At 41.6% G+C, this 8807-nt stretch overlaps 1 pseudogene; it reads left to right on the top strand.

The window, feature by feature from the left end:
• Positions 1 to 751: 751 nt before the first annotated feature.
• LOC125174713 (60S ribosomal protein L7a-like) lies at positions 752 to 1539 on the top strand (annotated as a pseudogene).
• The last annotated feature ends 7268 nt before the right edge of the window (positions 1540 to 8807 follow it).

The raw sequence follows: 8807 nt of genomic DNA, 5'->3' as shown, positions 1-8807 counted from the left end.
TTCATGGATTAAATCCCTATAAATGGCTTTATATACATGCCCAAAATATGTGGATCCACACGATGTCTGAGAGTATTCATGTAAGTATGTATCTCCTCGTGAGAAAGTGTGTGTGGGAGGGAAGGAGTAAAACTGTTTTCATTTTATTTAAAAAAAATTTTTTTAACTTTTATTCATTTTTTAAGAGATAGACATAGAGCGTGAGCAGGGGAGAGGCAGAGAGAGAGGGAGACAGAGAATCTGAAGCAGGCTCCAGACTCTGAGCTGTCAGCACAGAGCCGGATGCAGGCCTCAAACCCAGGAACCGCGAGATCATGACCTAAGCCAAAGTCGGACGCTTAACCAACTGAACCACCCAGGCACCCATATTTTTAAAAATTTTTTAGAAATTTTATTTTTTATCTGTTTTTACTCATTTATTTTGAGAGAGAGAGAGAGAGAGAGAGAGAGAGAGAGAATGAATGCATGCAGGAGGGACAGAGAGAAAGGGAGATAGGGAATCCGGAGCAGGCTCCGTACTGTCAGCCTAGAGCCCAATGTGGGCTTGATCCCAGGAACAGCAAGACCATAACCTGAGCCAAAACCAAGAGTCAGACGCTTAACCAACTGAGCCACGCAGGTGCCTCCAAACCATTTTCATTTTAAAATCGTTTTCATTTTAAAAAGCTAGAGGGACAAGCAAAAACTATTCATATACATCATATACTTCTTTAAAAGAAGTGAGTATAGCTCTCTCCTCCAGCCACCAAAGATGCCAAAAAGAAAAAAAGCTAAGGGGAAGAAGGTGGCCCCGGCCCCTGCTGTGGTGAAGAAGCAGGAGGCCAAGAAGCTGTCAATCCCATTTGAGAAAAAGCCCAAGAATTTTGGCATCGGACAGGATATCCAGCCCAAAAGGGACCTCACCCACTGGGTCAAATGGCCCCATTACGTTGGGCTGTAGCGGCAAACGGCTGTTCTCTATAAATGTGTAAAAGTGCCTCCCGCAATTAACCAGTCCACCCAGGCCTTGGATCATGAAACAGCTACTCAACTGCTGAAGCTGGCCCACAGACAGCAAGACAAAGCAAGAGAAGAAGCAGAGATCATTGGCCCAGGCTGAGAAGAAAGCTGCCAGCAAAGGGGATGTCCCCATTAAGAGGCCACCTGTCCTTCAAGCTGGGGTTAATACTGTCACCACCTTAGTGGAAAACAAGAAGGCTCAGCTGGTAGTGATTGCATGTGCTGTGGATCCCACTGAGCTGGGGTTGTCTTCTTGGCTGCCCTATGTCGTAAGATGGGGTTCCCTCCTGCATCATCAAGAGGAAGGCCAGGCTGGGGCATCTGGTCCACAGGAATACCTGCACCACTCTCACCTTCACACAAGTTAACTTGGAAGACAAAGGAGCTAAGCTGGTAGAAGCCATCAGGACCCATGACAATGACAGATATGATGAGATCCATTGTCACTGGGGAGGCAATGCCCTGAGTCCAAAGTTGGTGGCTTGCATTGCCAAGTTGGAAAAGATAAAGGCCAAAGAACTGGCTTCCAAACTAGGGTAAGTGGATGCTGTTGAGTTTTCTGTACATTAAAGTAATTACAAGTTCTCTTTCAAAAAAAAAAAAAAGTGAGTGTATAGAGCATAACGATGGGAGAAGCCAATGCACTTCCAAATTGTTATTCCTTTAGCCCTTGAAAACATTAGTCTTCAATGAGAAACCATGGGCTGGTGTTTTCAGTAATAATTACACTCTTCTTTTTTTTTTTTTTTTTTAATTTCAGTGATTTTTAAAGACCTCTTTAAACCTTTTTAAAAATCACTTTTAACCTTTTATTAAAAAAGAACTTTTATCCTTTTATAAAAATCTTTATTAAAAGACCTTTATTGGGGCACCTGGGTGGTTCAGTCCGTTGAATGTCCAAATTCAGCTCAGGTCATGACCTCATGACTTGTGAGTTCGAGCCCTGTGTCAAGATCTGTGCTGACAGCTCAGAGACGCGCGTCTCCTTTGGATGCTGTCTCCATCTCCCTCTGCCCCTCCCCCACTCATATTCTGTCTCTCTCAAATATAAATAAACATTTAAAAAAAGTTAAAAACAACTTTCATTACTCAGGTGCTCAGTACTTCAGTGATTATTACACTGAGAGAAAGGGCCCCCGCTGTGGGCATGGTGATCTCCACACCATTACATCACACAGTGCTAGCCTGAGTTGAAAGGCCTTAGACAAGATCGTCTCAGCCCAGGTGCCCAAATGTTTGCCATGAGAAAGTGTTCTCCAGGCAAGGCGTCCCTCTCTGACCAACTCCAGACTGTGCCCACTGGATGAGCAGAAGCCTCTGTACTGGATATGCTCTGAGTGAGGTGCACCCTGCAAACCCCTTCCTGCCCCCTCCCTGCCCTGTCCCTATGGTTTGCTTCTAGCCTTCATGGGAAGAAGCAACCAGAAATATTGGAAATATTACTCAAATGCTCTATAATATGTGAACTGATGAGTATCACTTCTGTTTTTGTCAAAATGCCCAGGTGAAGCTGGGCTTTTCAACAATAATTCTAATGAAAACTACAAGCCAAAAAACGTTGGGCTCCAATTTGTATTATGCTGTCAAATAGAGAAGCAAATCTGTATCCAGGTAATATCCTGTATCCAACAAGGAAACCTGCAATATCATTGTATCATTTGGAATGCTTTCAGTTGCAAGTAAAATGAAACTCAACTAACAGAAGTTTAAGCAGCAAGGGAATTTATTATTTCATATAACCAATCCAGATCCACGGCTGATTAATTCCACAACTAAATAAAATCACCCAGAACCCAGGTTCTTATCTATCTTTAAGGTTCTTGTGTCCTCCTCAGCTGTCAGCCTGCTCCCTTCATGATCACAATATAGTGGCCACAACTCTGGGCAACACATCCTCACATCAGAAGCAGAAAACTGATTATCTTCTTAGTTGTGAACATGGAGCAGAGGTGAATACCTCTTACCACACACACACACACACACACACACACACACACACACACACTGAATGGATATAGCCATGTGGGCTGCTAGAAGCCATCTTGTAACTATGTGGTGAGTACATAGCTGAGAATGACCTGAATATTCAGAAGAGAGAAGAACCAAGCCAAGAAACAGGTAAAATTGGAGATGAATGTCATTCTGAAGCCACATATGCCCTTGGCCTTTTTAGTTACATGAGCCAATAAATTCCCTGTTTGAGAGGACAATTCAGGGTGAATTTTCTGTCACTCACAACACAGAGACCTCATTCATACACCTTGTGCAATTTTTCCAAAGCTAGACTAATCCTCTAATTTTGTTTTTCTTTTTAAAAATATTACTAGTTGAGACATTCTACAATATATCTGGCCAGCATTCTTTAAAGCTGACAAGATCATAGTCACAGATTGGAGGATTTTAAGGAGACATGCTTAAATGCATGTAGTGGCCTGGATTGGATACTGGGAACAGACAAAAGGATATTGGTGAAAAAATTAGGGAAATCCAAATAAAATCTGTAGCTTAGTGCATAGTATTACACCTACGTTAATTTCTTAGTTTTGACAAATGTGCTGTGGCTGTGTAATGAGTTAACATTAGAGAAAACTGGTTAAAAGTTACATGGGAACTCTCTGTACTATCTTTCACAACTTCTCTGTGAATCTAAAATTATTCCAAAATTAGAACTTTAAATAAATATATTACTGGTCGCTAATACTCCAAAATCTAGTCTAGTAAACACTGAACTCATCTGACTCTTCCAAGTCACAGATGAGAAGGTTAAGTCCCAAAGATTTTGGGACTTGCTCATGGAACCTGGAGATTCATGTCAGAGCTGAGCCTGGGACCCAGGCTGCATCACCTGGACACAGAAACACCCTGCAGCTCAGGGACCCCAGGACTTCACTCAAAGGAATTAGTTTCCGTAGAAACAGCTCTTCTCTAAGCACACTAAATTCCCTTGCTGCTCTCCATATTAGCTCTGGACTATTACATTTCAAAGTCCATTTTTCACATTAATAAATTACACAACTATAGCAGCCCAGGAATGAGCTATAACACCATGCAAAAGGAATTTGTACCAAAAATTTAAACTACCATATGGTCAAAGGATTAACATTAACCATAAATAGAAACCATCACATTCTGTGGTGCCTTCCAATGACATTCATATGAATTAAGGATTTTCTCAAAAGCAATACACTAAAAATGTTAACCCAAGCCACAACATTTCCAAAGAAAGATGTTGAAGGGGCTGTATCTCAAATAACTTAGGTGAGAGTGAACATGGCATTCTGGAAAAATCTATATAAGATGACTCAAAAAGTGGCTCTAGTGATGTTGAAGAAGCAGTTGTACAGATTGGGTAGAGTGTGCCTCTTAAAATATAAAGGAAAAAGTAGAATAAGCCACAGCCCTCCAAGAGTGATCTCTTCTACCATGGTGAATTCCTTCATGTAGAGTTTAATGACACAACCGCAGGATGAGACACTTTGAGTAAAAGGGAAATACCCCCAATCCACCTACTTTCCCCCAAACCTTAACAATCTCATCCTCTAGGCTCCCCCTCCTGTAATGTTTTTCTGTCATCTGCACCCCAGTACTCAGAGCTGAGTCCAGAGTTGGTGACCAATGTTAGCTCCCTTCTCTCCTTGTTTTCCCCACCCAATAATTATTCCTCTTCCATCTTGTGAGCACTGGACTGGCCCTTGGGCAGTGCCCAGGCATCCGCTGGAATGCTGATCCCAGAATGTCAGACCCCAAGGGATCCCTGAGAAACATGGACCGAAGTATGCTAATTAACACCCTTCCCTATAATTTCTGGTGACTATTGGAATTATCTGACAAAAGTTATGACAGTATTTCCCCTTCATTGGCACAGAGATGACTTAGGAAGCACATCATGATAGAGGAAAACCACAATTTCTGGTGTTGGCTACAGTGTCCCCCATTAGCTAATGGTTATATGACAGAAGATAAAAAATGATCTTGACGGTCAGGAATAATGGGCCCCAAATTACAAAATGTAATTTAGAAAGAATGTAGGCAGTGCCCTACAGTTAGGTTCCAAAAAGTGCCTTGCAGAGGCCCAGGAGGCAGCATGTGACGCCAGCAAGAGCAGAGACCAGGCCCTGGGAGTGCCCGGTCCCAGCCGAGCCTCTGACCAGCTGGCCATGCTTGGACAAATTGCTAGCTTCAGGGGATGCAGCTTTCTCATCTGGAAAATAAGAAACTCAAACGAAATGATCTTTCACGTACTTCCCAGATTTGAAGCAATTCTCTGCCAATGGTAGAAAGATGACTCAGTGAATTGTGGCTCGTCCCCATGATAGAGTATCATGCAGCTGTTACAGGCCCCATGTTTCCCAAGAAAATCTGATAACATGAGAAAGTGCTTGTGACATGAGGGAAATAATAAATATGGGTTGTGGTTTTTACTTTGCAAAAAGAAATAGAGATGCCTCCGCGGAAAAACAAAACGAAGGGAATAAAAAAGTACTAACAGTGTTGGCCACAGGTGGGTTAGTTTTTGTCATTCAAAGCTCTGAAAACTGTATTCATCATCAGAAAGGTAGTAAATGCTTGATTAAAAAATACTCCAATAATACACGAGTATATACAAGAAAAATTAAAGTTTCTCCCTTTCTGTCTCCCACTGCCACTCCCTACGTGTAACCTATATTAACATTGTGAAATAAGTCAGACTTCACTGTGTTTAAAGCTAAATTTGCTTGAAGCATCCTTTGTTTCAAGCAGTCCACAAAGAGAAAACTAGAAAACAGAGATGGTTTTTATTTTCTCCCTTATAAACCTTAGGAAGAGAACTTCCATGAAATATTAGAATAAAAGTAAGAATGAGGATGAGAATAGAAATAATAAAAAAACCCAGGTACTAGCACATTTGTAAATGGTTTTAATAGAAGTCTAATAATCAGTTTTATAATGACTGTGATATTTGGAGTATTTTTATTTCTTAAAGTATTTGAAGCATTTAAGAAAGTCTGATATAATGGATTTGTTTTAGAATGGGATTTATAATAATGGGATTTCTAAACATGATAAATGTTTAGAAGATTAAATAATTTCCCATCAATGGGAAAATGACTAGGGAAATTTAATTTGTGAGTCAATGAGTTTTGATTTATAATTGTGTAAGTGTTGTGTGAACATGTAGAGAAATACAGTGCATTTAAAATTAATGGAATGTTAATCATTTGAGAAATTTGGAACATTGACAAATGAACCATTAAACAAAGTACAGGAGTACTAATTCTTCTCCATCCTCAAAAGCCCTCAAACATTAAAGAGTTGTTTACATACATGCTCAGAAGCCAGGCCATACTTTGTTGAAGACCCTGTTGGCTAAGCCTACAGCTCAGGACATAGGAAGGGAGAAGCATGGGAAGTTGGCCTCCATCAGGACCTGAGGACCCCCTGCCTCTGCCAGAGCAGTACCTAAATAGGAGACTCAGTCCCAGTTGGCCACAGATTCTCACCTGTGACCAGCAGGGTGACACCTTTTGTGATGAGGGCCACAGCAGCAGCAGAACAGAAGTCTCAAGGGATCTCAGAGGCATCAACTGTGATGCCTGATTTCTGGCTTCTGGGATAGGTCTGAGTTCTACTCCCACCATGAGGCAGGATAACATACAAGTAAACACAAATTAACAACTTGGATGCTTACTTGTCCATTTATCCCAGAAGGGTAGACCCCAGGAAGAGAGAAAAATAAGTTCAGATTTGAGGCTTGAGGTCTATAATTAGAATACTGCAAAAAGAGATATGACCTTAATTGTACCCCAAGCAGATGAAGTGGGACATATTGGTTACTTTCAAATCTGTGATTCAGGTGGAGTCCTATTGCTCTGCTCCCAAGCATCTATGCATTTTTTTCCCTCTAGGTAGCTATACCACACTTCCCTTCTGGGAGAACACCTCTCCTCATGCTCAGTACATTTGTTTCTAGTGCTGCTGATCCCTATTCATTGCTTTACCAGTGGGAATGTAATCAGGACCAGCCAGTCAGGGCATCACTTGTAAACTGCTGTGAGCCTAGAGTTCCAAGGACTACCCCACGGATCTCTAGAATGAACCCAACACAAAGGAAGGCTGAGCCCGTGGTCTAGACAGGGAGAAAACAGACACCAAATGAAGACAGTCCCGGTGCTTTTCTTGGACTTTTCAGTTACATGAACCAACAAATTATCTTTTTGGTTTAAATCAATTTGATGTGGATTTGCAGTCATTTGTTACCAAAGGAGTCCTAACTCATACACATAGATCAGAGGGCTTAAAATAATCTAGAAACTTCATCAGGGAGAGAGGGGGAGAGGTGAGGAATTGGATATGTAATTCTGAGACAAGAAGACTCAGACTACAAGATAACTCTCTTCAAATAACCCCTTCATAAATGTTCCAGAAGATTAAATGTCCACTCAATAAGTAGATGAGCTTCCTAATTACTAAAGTTATCCAATAAAGGGACCAATTCCTTCAGATGGAGGTGAACCCTCCACTAGAGGAACAATCCAGTCAAGGATGGATGACAAGGATGTTAGCACTGAGATTCCTTCATTGGGTGGGAAGTGTGACTCTCAAATGACTGAGATAGTCAACAGAAATTGGCTCTAATAGTCAACAGAAACCAGGGAAAGTGAGTGAAGGTGCTGTAAACCTCTGCAAAGTTTTGACCAGTGAGAAGCTCTGGTGCTCTTTGAATTGGATTTGGTCTGTAGCCTGATGCTGCATAGTGACAGAATTAATGTGGAAGTCAGAGAAATCACTGGAAAGCACTGAAAACTGACCACTTCCCTCTCATAAACCACGAGTTGTTTAAATAGGAATTCTGTAGTTGGTTTGGAATGCTGAGTTTGCAAAGCCACTTCTGTTGATTTGGCCAAGATGAGAGTAAAACATGGAAGAGGCCAGCCCAGAAGTTTAGTGGGAACAAAGGATTCTAGACACACCTGCATGTTTGTGTTACTGTGGAAATGACTAAAGTCAGCTCAGATCCCACATCCCATTACCAGTCTGTGATCCCTGCACCAACACACACCTAGTCTTAGGTGCCCAGAGATTGAGATGGGCACAGACCATTAAAGTTTTCATTAGTATGGCAGGTTGGTTATTTTCATCACATAACCTACTTCTCTGACCTCTACCATACATTACACTTCAGCCATCTGGACTTTCATTTGATTCCTGAAACACACCTAGCTCATCCCATCTTAGAACCTTGGCTTTTTCTTATTCTTCTATATACCCAGAAAGCTCTACCTCTAGGTCTCTATATGGCTGACTTTTGGGGTTGTTCAAGTCTTAGCTCAAATGTTAAACCCTCTGTGAGTTCTTTCCTGACCACTAGTCCAAATTAGCAACTCTGTCCCCAAACACATGTCCTCACCCAGAGAGAACCCATCCTCTCTATCACATCATCTCTTTCATTGTCTTCCTGGAACTCATTACTATTGGAAATTGTCTTCTTATTTACTTGCAGCTTTCCTTTCCATTAAAGAATAAGCTCTGTGAGAGCAGGGACCTTGCCTGTTTTGTTCACTGACACATCCTCAGCTTCTAGAACAATTCCTAGCATGCGGTTCACATGTCATGAATGTTTCTGGAATAAATAAAAAATAGGTGAGTAAAACTACTTATTGTCACCTTGATCTTGGAGAGATTTTCTTCTATATAATATAATGTTGGGGCGCCTGGGTGGCTCAGTCGGTTGAGCGTCCGACTTCAGCCCAGGTCATGATCTCACGTCTGTGAGTTCAAGCCACGCGTCGGGCTCTGTGCTGACAGCTCGGAGCCTGGAGCCTGTTTCA

Source organism: Prionailurus viverrinus, chromosome C2 (assembly GCF_022837055.1).
Source record: "Prionailurus viverrinus isolate Anna chromosome C2, UM_Priviv_1.0, whole genome shotgun sequence".
Taxonomy (NCBI): Eukaryota; Metazoa; Chordata; class Mammalia; order Carnivora; family Felidae; genus Prionailurus; species Prionailurus viverrinus.
The sequence above is the reverse complement of the archived record's forward strand: the minus strand, read 5'-3'. Positions and strand labels throughout refer to the sequence as shown.